This window comes from Phyllostomus hastatus, unplaced genomic scaffold (assembly GCF_019186645.2).
Source record: "Phyllostomus hastatus isolate PE091 unplaced genomic scaffold, TTU_PhHast_1.1 phas_contig_137, whole genome shotgun sequence".
In the NCBI taxonomy this organism is placed as follows: Eukaryota; Metazoa; Chordata; class Mammalia; order Chiroptera; family Phyllostomidae; genus Phyllostomus; species Phyllostomus hastatus.
In genome coordinates, this window is record NW_025333583.1 from 11,257,602 (window position 1) to 11,270,753 (window position 13,152).

Here is a 13,152-nt window from a genome sequence, read left to right on the forward strand (position 1 = left end):
TAATATAATTTTGATGTTTTACACTATGTTTTATTGATTATGCTATTATAGTTGTTCCAGGTTTTCCCCTTTGTCTCCCTCCACCCAGCAACCCCAGTTCCTCAGGCAATCCCCACACCATTGTTCATGTCCATGGGTCATGCGTATAAGTTCTTGGGCTACCCCATTACCTATACTGTACTTTATATCCCCCTGGCTATCCTGTAACTACCTATTTGTACTTCTTAATTCTCTCACCTTTTCTTCCATTCCTCCATGATGCCCTCCCCCTGCCCCCAACATCCGGCAACCATTAAAACCCTCTCCAAATCCATGACTCTGTCTCTCTTCTTCTTGTTTGCTTAGTTTCTTTTTTAGATTTAATTGTTGATAGATGTGTATTTACTGCCATTTTATTTTTCATAGTTTTGATCTTCTTTTTCTTAAATAAGTCCCTTTAACATTTCATATAATAATGATTTGGTGATGATGAGCTCCTTTAGTTCTTTCTTGTCTGGAAAGCTCTCTATTTGCTCTTTGATTCTAAATGGTGTCTTTGCTGGGTAGAGCAATCTTGTCTGTAGGTTCCCACTTTTCATGACTTTGAATATTTCTTGCCAATCCCTTCTTGCCTGCAAAGTTTCTTTTCAGAAATCATCTGACAGTCTTATAGGAAATCCCCTGTAGGTAACTGCTTTTCACTTGCTGCTTTTAAGATCCCCTCTTTAGCTTTAATCTTTGTCAATTTAATTATGATGTGTCTTGGAGTGGGCCTCTGCATCCATCTTGTTTGGGACTCCCTGTGCTTCCTGAACTTGCGTGTCTATTTTTTTCACCAAATTAGGGAAGTTTTCTTTCACTATTTTTTCAAATAGATTTCCAATTTTTTGCTCTTTCTCTTCTTCTGCATCCCTATGATGTGAATCTTGGATTGCTTGAAGTTGTCCCAGAGGCTGCTTACACTATCCTCATTTTTTGGATTCTTCTTTCTTCTTGTTGTTCTGATGGGATATTTTTTGCCTCCTTATGTTTCAAATCATTGATTTGATTCTTGGCTTCGTCCACTCTGCTGTTGTTTCCCTGAAAATTATCCTTTATTTCAATTAGTGTATCCTTCATTTCTGCCTAGATCTTATTTATGTTGCTGAGGTCCTCACTAAGTTCCTGGAGCATCCTTTTAAACAGTGTTTTGAACTCTGCATTTGATAGATTGCTTATCTCACTTTTGTTTAGTTCTTTTTCTGGAGTTTTGCCTATTCTTTCACATAGGTCATTTTCCTTTGTCTACTTGTTTTGGCAGCTTCCCTGTGTTTGTTTCTACATATTAGGTAGAGCTGCTCTGATTCCTTGTCTTGATACCATGGCCTAATGTAGTAGGTGTTTTGCAGGGTCCAGTGGCACAGCTTCCCCTATCACCCAAGCTGGGTACTTGAGGTATGCCCTTTGTGTGGGCTGAGTACATCTTCTTGTTGTAGTTGAGTCTTAATTACTGTTGGTAGGTCAACAGGTGAGATTTACCCAGGCCAGCCAGCTACAATGACTGGCTGTGACCACTGACCACCAACCTTCACTCTCCCTGGAGGATCAGCTGTGTGGAGGCTGTGTGGTGGTGCTCCGACATGGTCTGTAACTTTCCACTGGGTGTGAGGGCTCTGTGGTTTCCCAGGAGGAACAGGACAAAGTCAACCCCCACCTGTATTTTGCATGGGACCTCCCTGCCTGAGCTATAAAGCAATCTGTGATGGTTGCTACTTGTGTTGGGCTTGGAGATTCCCAGGCTAAGCCAAATTGTGAATATAGGCTGGTTGCTGCTAGTGCCAGGCCTGGGACCACTTAGCAAGAGGTATAGGGGTTGAGTGTTTCTAGTTTGATAAGATTTAGGAAGTTGTGAAGAATGAGCCAAGACCAGCCATTCACGTGGGAAAGTCATGGTTAACAGACTGGGTGGGCCCATAAATTGACTGGGACAGAGTCTCAGGGAATTTCCAGAGTTGAGCAAACAGTGTTAGCCAAGTTGATGGAGTCTCAGATTTGGCACCTGCCTGCCAGCTCTGAGGCTCTGTGGGGGGAGGGCTCAGAAAAAGAACAATGGCCTCTGCCTGCCTTTCTGTCTCATAGGATGTTGTCCCCCAGCTCCCACCTTGATGCCAGACACTTCAGATTCTCCCTGTATGCAACTGGTGCCTTTCAAGATGCCACCATAGTGCTTGGAGCTCAGAGGGAGTGAGTCTGAGTAAGTCCATGTGTGGGTTCTTTAAGGGGAACTGCTTGGGACTCCAGAAGTTTCTTCCACTGACTCAATCCCTGCTGATTTTTATAGCCAGGAGTTATGAGTAGTTATCTTTCTGGCACTGGAAACCTGGGCTGGGGGCCTGGTGTGAGTCCAGGACTCCTCTCTCCTGAGATATCCCTCCTGAAATTTTATGCACAACACATGGATGTGGGACCAGCCGGTTCCACATTTCCACCCCTCCTACCAGTCTGGATGGATGTGGTTTCTTTAATTCTGTAGTTGCCAGACTTCCATTCAACTCAATTTCTGATTGTTCTGAGTGATGGTTGTTCTTTATTTTAGTTGTAATTTTGATATGGTTGTGTGAAGAGGAGAGATGTATTTACCTATGCCACCATCTTGACCAGAAGTCTAAGTTAGAATAATTTCTGACTATTAAATAAATGTTTAATAAATGGAAATTACTGCTACTATTATTGCATATGCGAAGTACTATAGTGCATAAGAGACAAGTACACGGTCCCTGCCATCCAGTGTCTCTAACCTCATGGAGAAATACACAACCCTCTTCATGGTGACATAAGGTTCATCCCAAATTTTACAAATTAAGAAATTCAGTTAGAGGCCCTAGCCAGGTAGCTCAGTTGGTTACAGCATCATCCACACAGGCCAAGTTTGCAGGTGTGTTCCCTAGTCATGGTACATGTGAGAATCTGCCAATGAATGCATGAATAATTGGAACAACAAATCAATCAGTTTCTCTCTTCTCTCTCTCTCTCTCTCACACATACACACACCTACATCAATACATTTTTTAAAAGGAAGAAAGAAATTAATGTAGAGTAGGTTTCACAGACTTTCCTGTAAAACATACAGTCTTCCTGAGACTAAGCTTGTCTTGTATTCAAACTCTTTTTAAGAAATGAGTTTTAGGTCTATCAAAGAATGATCAGTTTATAAGTACCAAACCAGAAATAGTTTCAACCCTCAACAAATTCTAGCCTAGTTGAGACCCTGTTGAGTGATGGCATCTGCCTGTGGTTTGGACAAGCAGAGGATTTGCTTCTATCCTGGTGTACAGCAGTGGATCACGATAACCTGATTTCTCTTCCTAATGAAGTGCTTCTGTGTTTCAGCCATTTCACATTTTCCTTCTGGCACATTTGACCCTGCAGAATAGTAAATGTAACTTTATCAGTCCTATCTACATGTAACAAAGCTATAAAAGTTTGAAGCACATCTAAGAGGCTGAGGTTCTCTCTTCAGGGAAGCTCACCTGATCTTTTAGGAAGCGAACTGCTTGAAAATGGATGAATATCACAAACCTAATATAGAGCAAGAGAAGTAAGGCACATGAGATTGCATATAACATGATTCATTTATACAAACAGGCAAAACTAAACTATATTATTAAAGGAGGGTAGGACCATTTTTTAGACAAAGCAAGAAGATGATGATAAAAAGTGTCAGGATAATGAGAGTTAGAAAGAAGGTGTAACTAGCTGGACTATTTCTCAACCACGGTGCCTCCCAGCAGCCCTCCACTGCTCTCAGTGGTGCTATTCTGGCTTTCCCATGAACTTGAAAATACCTTGGAAAATAACACCCCTAGTGATTTGGAAGGTATTACAGTTACTATCATTGCATAGCAAACCACTCCAAACCTTAGTGATATTTTTAAAAAATTATTATGCTCACAGGGTTACCCAAAGATTAGATAACTAAATTAATGGCTAATCTAGGGATTGAATCAAGGACCCCTGAATTTATGAGTTACTTTGGGCACTCTGGCTTTTGGCCTCCCTTTCATTGCAGCTTTTCCTCTTCCCCTCCAAATATTTTGGTGTGCAGGTAAGCAGGAATAATAGGGGAGGCAATTATTGTCTCATGTTTTTCATTTGCTAGGGAAACTGCGAAGCTGAGGATAGCTTTGAAGATCTGGCTATTGATTTGTCTGAGAGCTTTTCATCCACCGGCCTCTGCTCAGGCCGACACATGGTTGAGATAAGGAGAGAACAGAAGAATCAAAAATATGTTAAAGGAAACAAGTCAGCTGAAACACTAACTAGGGAATTGTAATTAGGATGGAGGAGGGAGGAATGATTGATCTTCAAAAACTGTCCAAAGAAAAATTGTGGGCAAGGTTAGACAGGGTGACCCACACCTTCTGGACCTCTACACAAGGCTGTTTGTTGTTTCGGCTGTAGAAGGGATCAGTGCAACTCGGAGTAAAACAAAAGCTTGGATTCTGACTGGGCTTTATCAGGTTCCTGCTGCGAGTGCTCTCTTCCTTACAGGTGAGGTTGGCAGGTCTGCTGACAGACTGGCTCTCCCCTCTCCCAGGGGCACAGACTCTTTCTGTGTGTGGTGTGTGGGGTAAAGGTCACGTGGCAGAAGCCGGCTCCGAGGAGTGAAACAGCCAGGAGCAGATTGGCCATTTATGCTCAGTGTTGGCTGAGCCATCACTGCCATAAAAATAAAATTCCAGGGCTTAGAGAGTTGAAGAGAATATGAAATACTTCTTTAAAAATTATTTATTTATTTTAGAAAGGGGAAGGGAGGGAGACAGAGAGGGAGAGAAACATCAGTGTATGGTTGTATCCTGTGCTTTCCCAACCGGGGACCTGGCCTGCAACCCAGACATGTGCCCTGACTGGGAATCGAACTGGCAATCCTTTGGTTCACAGGTCGGCACTCAATCCACTGAGCCACATCAGCCAGTGCTGAAATACTTGTTTAAAAATATTTGTGTGTGTGTGTATGTGTGTGGCAACTAATATACCAACCAAACCTTACTTAGGGTGGACATCACTGTGATTTTTCACAGTGACAACTTCTGAGCTCTCTTCCTTCAAACACTGTATGAATGGTCCTCCGCTCATGAAGGGACTTGACTCACATGTGTTCCCACAGTGCAGCATTTCTCACTCTTTCCTGGGTGGCCAGCTGTGCTGCTTTCGCCATTCCCGTGGTTTCCCGGACCTCCTTGCTGGCTCCAGCTCACCACCCCTCCCCCACCTCTTGACTTCCACGGAGGCAGAGGGGGTCCGCATGGGCAAGGCCCCAGCTCCCTTCAATTACGTTCTTCTTTCTGGCTCTTCTCCATCACATGGCTTTTACATGACTGTCAGTGGAAGTTAGTAAATAGTCACACATCAGTGAAAGACAGGCAGCAGGCTGAAAAAAGAAAGACTGAAGAAGTCTGGATAATCCCTAAACAGTTGTTAGTCACTTCTTAAAAGATGTCAGGGGTACCATTTTAGAAGTTAGCCTATAAAGAATATTCAATTTTTGGTCAACCAAAAGATTGTGCAGTCTTCTAAAATCAAACTGTCTCCATTTCTTTCTCTCTCCGAGTTTTGGCTACATTTTGGCTCATGGTTATTCTTTGAAATGACTTACTAATTATATGCAAAATAGAACAAGTTCAGCTGGATAGCACAGGCTATTCCCAACATCTCTAACGCACTTCATTGTTTGCCCAAGAGTTGAATATGATTGCTTTAATTTTTTACTTAAAGAAATAGAAAGTTCAATGATTTGCACACAAGATCACTTTTTTTCATTATGGAATTTGATAATCATTCTAAAAGTGTGTAGAAAGACAATAATTTTAACAAAAACTGAGCATCCAGTTATGTATATAATATCTTATGCATTGAAGTATGTCCTGCAAAGCTAATTGAAGATACTGAAACATTTTAGACTATCTGGCAGTTTTTTCACCCCAGCAATTTGGTATATACAGGCCTTATCTGAACTTCCAAATTAAGGAATAATTTTGCCTACGAGGCAGCCAAAAGCCAGTGTTGTGTTAAAAAACAAAAACAAAGTAACAGCTTGTGAATGAAATAGGCTGTGGTAAGAAATGACCAGGATGGATTGAGACCATCAGAAAGATGGTTTTAAGAATGTGTAGACACTTTGTAGTTTAAAACTAGAAGAAAGCAATTCATGTTTCAGTGCAAGCTCGGTACTATTTACATAATTGTCCTATTAAAGTTGAAATAATATTGTAGTTGATCCTTTACGTTTAGGAACTTTATTATAGAATAAATTTAAGATCAATACATGTGAAGTTCAAGAGACAGTCATTGCATGAAAATGTTGCTAGTGATAAAAAATCCTACAGTAAATGCCTAGAACATGAAAATTTACACTGAATTTTGCATTTAGATATGAGACTAGTATATAAAAATGGGTCTCTATAGAGAATTCTTAAAACCTAACTCTTGAACAAAACTTTGGGGTCTTCTTGCCCCCAAAAAGAGTCTTTCCTGTTACAAAGACCAGGTTCCTCTTTGCAGTGCACCAAGGTTAGTCTTCCCCACATACCACCTGGTGACGGTGGGGATTTTCCTCTTAGAGACGGACCATGCAGAGGTGAACAGTCCTGCTTTGTTCCTCACTGCGGTTTCCCTCCCCACTTCATTACATCAAGTGCAAGTTCATGTGAAGTTCAAGAGACAGTCATAACCTTCAGTGCAAATGAAGGTTATACAGCTTGGACTAGACACGAAGTCTCAGAAAGTCCCTTCCGGCCACTGAGATGTCTCTTCCCCTGAAATCTCAGGAGGCCCCTCACTAGGCCTTGGCTCCTCTGGTTATCTGTGTTGTCTGTCTTTTTTCCCCTGAAATAAAAATAACTTTAATTTTTGCCTTTATTATGAATTTTCATAACATTGCTTCTTTTTGTTGCTATAGCTTTTGTTAGCTGTAAGATCAAAGCTGCTCTATTCTTCCACCTTCTGGGATTCCTTTTGGATCCCAGACAAATATTCATTCCATTCACTCAAGCACTCTGCTATTTTGTTTTGGGGAAATCTTGGGGGGTCCTTTTCCCCATTATGAGAACGTAATTTCTTCCCCCGACAAATTCATTCAGCTGAACTCTCAGTCCATCACTGAAGCACTTTTAGACTCTCTCACCTGCTTTTCCACCAGCAACATGGGTAGAAAAATTGAACTCACCAGATATCAGTAGACCATCCAAAGGGAACTGCTCCCAATGTTCTAATAAATAAGCTTGGAATTAGATACAAAATCATGAGCATTTTTCTGAGTGGTTATTTGTTAGATGTATTTGTTCCTGTTTGGATTCATTGGGGGTTTGTATTTTTTTATTCTCTTTTCACTTTTGTATTTGAATAGGCAACATATATGTGTGGTTCAAAATAGACAAGTATTTTCAAAACACATGCACAAAGAAGTGTGTGCTTTCCCATTGATGCTCTTATATTCACACATACAGACAACCTTTGTAATTAGTTCTGGTTTATTTTTTCTGTGTCTCTTTTTGCAAAAATTAACAAATACATACATGTTTGTTTATGTTATTTTCCCTTTTTCTTATGCAAAAGACAGCACTGTGTATACATATGTTTGCTTTTTAACAATAAAAAGCAGTTCATAGAGATTTTTCTTTTTTTTTGTCAGTGTCTACACAATACTTCATTATATAAATATTGTAATAAATATTTTTTATGAAAATCTCAAAATAAACTTACAATGATGAAAACTTTACATTATAAAATGTGTTAAAGATTGAAAGTCTATGGAAGTATTATTGGGAAAGAGTTAGTGGATATAATACTCATAAAATAAAACTAGAAAGCTACAACTCCACATGATAAGATTTATCAATCACTAAAATCTGATACCAGAATCAAACATTTTTGACAAAATTTAGATGTATCAAATTTGACCTGTGAAAGCTGAGTTTGCTGGAGGAGCTATTAGAGAAAAAAGCACAATAGTAGAAGCTATAATTGAAAAAATACAATGTTCTCAAGAAATTCAATAGAACAATCATAGCTTTAGAGTAGTATTTAAGTTGGAAAAAATCGATCTCAATAAAAAGTAATTTCAGTTACGTTAAAGATAAAAGTGAAAAAAATAACTGTACTGTATAGAAAATTGATCAAAGAATCAAATTGGCTTAATGGAATAAGCTTCAGAAAATATTTTCTTGATGAAATGGATTATGTTTGCGTAATTCTACTTAAAATACTTTATACAGGATCAAACTATCTGCTGGGATATGAATGGTATCAGAAAAAAAAAAACACCAAAAACTGTCCTAGCATATCCTGGGCTCCTTTTCTACAAGTCCTTAACTTTTCATCTCCTCTTCTCTTCACTGTCTTCTAGGACAGGGGTCCCTAACCCCCGGCCACGGACTGGTACCAGTTCATGGCCTGTTAGGAACTGGCCGCACAGCAGGAGGTGAGTGATGGGCCAGTGAGTGAAGCTTCGTCTGTATTTACAGGCACTCCCCGTAGCTTGCATTACCACCTGAGCTCAGTGCAAACCCTACTGTGAACTGTACATGCAAGGGATCTAGGTTGCGTGCTTCTCAAGAGAGCCTAATGCCTAGTGGTCTGAGGTGGAGCTGAGGAAGTGATGCTAGTGCTGGGAGGGAGCCCAAACCTTGAACTCTAGGCTCAGGTCTGGGACCCTGCTTCTTATTTCCAGAGCTTTCTGATGTTTATCAGCCACTGTCCTGGCTAGACCTCTGAATATGACCTGCCCCAGACTACCCATCTCCAGGCTAACTCTTATTTAATTAAATGCCTACCCTTTACCAATACAGATTGTCATTAGCAGAGAGGTTTGACTGCAAAGAGACCATAATAAATCAGTTGCTTATGGACTCATATCAAAGCCCTATGAGTGAGTGGCAAGTGACAGTTAAGCTGGATTTGGTGGCAGGCTATAAAGCCATCTGTACTGTACCCCTCACCCATGCTCCATGGAAAAATTGTCTTCCATGAAATGGATCCCTGGTGCCAAAAGGGTTGGGGACTCCTGTTCTAGGGTCTTCGATGTATTATTTCAAGGATGCTTAACTGTGAATCAACTGATTTTTTCTTTGAAGCTCTTTTTCTCCTTCCATTGTCTAACAACTCAAAGCTTTCTTGCTTTCAAGCCCTTGACTGTATCAGGTAGATTTGATTCTTGTTTTCTTCTTTCCATCACCATCATGAGTCATATATCATCTTTGCTGACATTTGCATATTTCAAATATTCATTAGCATGTTGAAGAGAGGAGCCAGCCTTCCATGCGAGTGCCCTTGTCACCTTTTAAAGAAACTTATCCTCACCGTCTGGCTCCCTGTCTGTCTCCAATCTCTCCCCTAACCTAAGCTCTGGATTCCCCAAGGCACATTTATGCTATCTCTGGCTGGGCCAGTCCTTTTCTTGGTTGAGTCAATTGCAGAAGCCCTTGCTGAGGAGCTCCCATGATTAAACATCTCACCAATCCTGCTACCATTTCCCCGTTGGCACTGTGCCATGTCTTGATAGTCATATTTAGGCTTGTGCTTTGATAAATCTTCGATCATGTGTCCTAATTCCAGACTCCGTACACCTGTCTTCTTACTTTTTGTCCAAGTTTCTGTTTTTGATAGCCTGCTTGGTACATTAAGGCTGCATTGTCAGCCTTTTTAAGGCGTGGAGCCCAACTCTTGAACTCTACCCTCAGGTCTGGGACCCTGCTTCCTATTTCCAGAGCTTTCTGATGTTTGTCAGCCACCTTCCTGGCCAGACCTCTGAATATGACCTGTCCCAGACTACCCATCTCCAGGCTAACTCTTGTTTAATGAAATGCCTACCCCTTACCTCATGTCGAACCTCCTAGGCTTTGACCGCTTTACTAGACTCCTCTCCAGATAGGATTTATGTCAGATTATAGTTCTTTCCATTTTTAACAACACCTCTACTCTGTAGCATCTGCCCAAATGCTAGGAAATAATTTCTTGTCCAAGTCTTGGTTTGAACTTTTGTTCCAAATTCCCACTTTGACAAAACCTTTAACATATTTAAGTGCCTAGATTAGCACTTTAATGTATTATTCTTCACCTTTTGGGGGGATTACACATTAATGTTTATTCCCTTTTGGGAGAGATTATTTTTGATTTGTTGTTTGTTCTACAACGCTCTCTTATTTATTCTTAAAATAACAAATAATCTCCCCACTGTCTACATTTGGTCAAAGATTTCATATCATCATTGTTCCTAAAATAGGAAGGTCATCCCTGATTAAGGTATTGAAAACTTGTTATGTACCAGCCCACATGAAACACAAAGGTAAATAAAATATGTTGTTTGTCCTTAAGGAGCTCGCATACCTCACAATTACAACACAATATGATTAAATTTTCACTAGATGGAATATGCAAGGAACTCTGGGAGCAGAGAAGCCTTGACTTACCTGCCTTGGAGTAAGAGGATCAGGGTGGTCTCACAGCTTGAGTTGGTCCCTGAAGGATGAGTAAGAGTTTGACATTGAGGGCAAGTTATTCCTGGCTTAAGAAATAGGAAGTAGAAAGATACCCAGGCATGCCAGAACATGGCCCATTCCACTGAAAGAAGCATGAATAATCCAGGTGGCCCCATTGTAAGCTCTGTTGAGGGGGAAGGAGCAGGAAATATGGCTGGAGAGACAGGTTGGGGACTGATGGGGAAAGATCTTACATGCTATGCTAAGGAGTTGGGACCTAATTCTATTGGTGATAGGGACCTATCCCTGACAGTTGAGCAATTCCTCAACTACTTTATGGAGTAATCCAGTCCTTCTTGCCTGCCAAAAAATGTATTCACAGCATCTTAAGGAATCAGTATGACTTTGATATTCTAGAAGTTACATAACATTGGTATGATTCTTCCAAAAGGCAGATACCATTCTAAACTCTATCCTTACAGATATCTTTTCTCACATTTTACATTAAAATATATTCCCTTACTTTGTGGATACCTTGCAGAAAACTATACTTAATATCACTTGATATCAGGTTATTATGATATTCTAATTTTTATTTATTCACTTATATTTGAATTTTATTTGATTATAGAAAATTTTTAAAGGTTTTATTTATTTATTTTTAGAGAGGGAAGGGAGGGAGAAAGAGAGAGAGAGAGAGAGAGAAACATCAATGTGTGGTTGCTGGGGGCCGTGGCCTGCAACCCAGGCAAGTGCCCTGACTGGGAATTGAACCTGTGACACTTTGGTTCTCAGCCCTCACTCAATCCACTGAGCTATGCCAGCCAGGGCTGAAAGAAATTTTTTTATGGAGAGTAAATTTTTGTTTGTGTATTTGTGCATGCATGCATGAATATACTGTGCCTGTGAGTGGAAAAGAGAGACAGAGGGAGTGCGAGATAGAAGGAGGGAGGGAGAGAGAGAGAGAGAGAGAGAGAGAGAGAGGTAGGTGTGTCCTGACATGGCAATGTACATTTGTATTTCTCATGGTTGTTTTGAACATATATGGTTTCTTCTCTGACTTACTGTTAGGATAAGCTCTCAAATTTTTCTGGCAAGAGACTAACAGCTTTAATTTTATCATATAGTTCTATAAAAGAAATTATCAAGTAGCCATGAAGATATTTTCATAACTCTTCCCTTTTACAAATATTTTCAACAGCTGTGCTGAAGAGAAGCATAAAAATATACTCCTGAGAATGGTTGATTTTCTGCTTCATACGTGTGAATTTTAATGAAGTCCTTTATTTATTCATCATTTATATAGCATTACTATACACAAGGCACTTACTCGACTAGGTACTAGTTTACAAAGATAAAGGGTGATTCCCTGCTTTCTAGTGCCATCCTGGTATCTGTTAGTTACTTCCTCTTCTGTCCTCCTAGCTTGAGGCTACTTCACTGTCGTGGGCTTTGCCCCACCACCTTCCTCAGAAGATAGTGCTTGGACCACTGGAATTCACTGCCAGCATCAAGCCAGAACAGAAAATACATAGGCATTTACGTTCTCTCGGGGAGGCAATAGCCAATGACACAGGGATGTGACTTCATCTGAAATTTCTTCTGTGCCTGGCTCCCCATTTTCTCTCTTGCTTGTTCCACTCCCTACCAGTTTCCTCAGAGCACCAGGGTGATTTCCAAGCTAAGACGCCAGCCATGTGTACCAGGCAGGGTTCTCCAGAGAAACAGAGCCAATAGAATCTAGATATAGACAGACATATATATGTAGGTATATGTGTATACAGTCAATTTTTGTCACTCACAATGCACAGCAGTTATATTCTATTAAGTTGCTGGAAGGACTTAAATAACAAATGCTGAACCATTGTTCATGGGGGATACAGAGTGGGTTTCCTGGGGTCACTGGTCACACTGTTTTTGTCAACTGATCAATATATATTACATATTATAGATTATATGTTGCATATTACATACTATATATGTATTTGATTCATTAGCATTGAACTCATGGCCAACAGAACTCAACTCATGCCTGAACAAAACTTATCTAACACACATATGTTCTCTGTAAGGCATGTCACAACCTTTTTGCATCAGAAACACTAAACAGCATTTCAGTACTATGCTGGGGGTGGGATGGGGTGTCATTTTAAACAGCAAAAGAAGCATAAAAGTGCAAAAACTGTGGCATTAAATACACCACAAAAAGGACATGTCTTTATGGTATGAAAGCTGAAACAAGAAGGTTGAGATTTGCCCATCTGACCTCAGATGGGAACATGTGCTTTAGGTGACTCAGATTTTTTGCTCTACTGTGCATGTCCCCAGATGACTACAAAGGCACTGTGAGTATTGACCTGGGGGATACTAATACATTTTAGCACATAGGCAAATTGCAACTATAGAATCCACAAGTAATAAAGATCAATTGTATATGTGTATGTTTTATGTGTATGTGCATATATGTTATATAAGCATATTGCAATACATACATATATAAATATGCATATATTTTCTACATATACATATATACTGTCAACAAAAGGATGATAAACCCATACAGAATTTTATGAGTTTTTTAAATTTATTTGAGTCAAACTTACGACATGCTGGGAAGCAGAATCTCAAATGCTCTAGACAATGACAATTTTGCAGTTCTTTTTATAGATTTGGAATTAAGAAGAGAACATAAGGAAGATTACATGAAGACAGGAGAAAG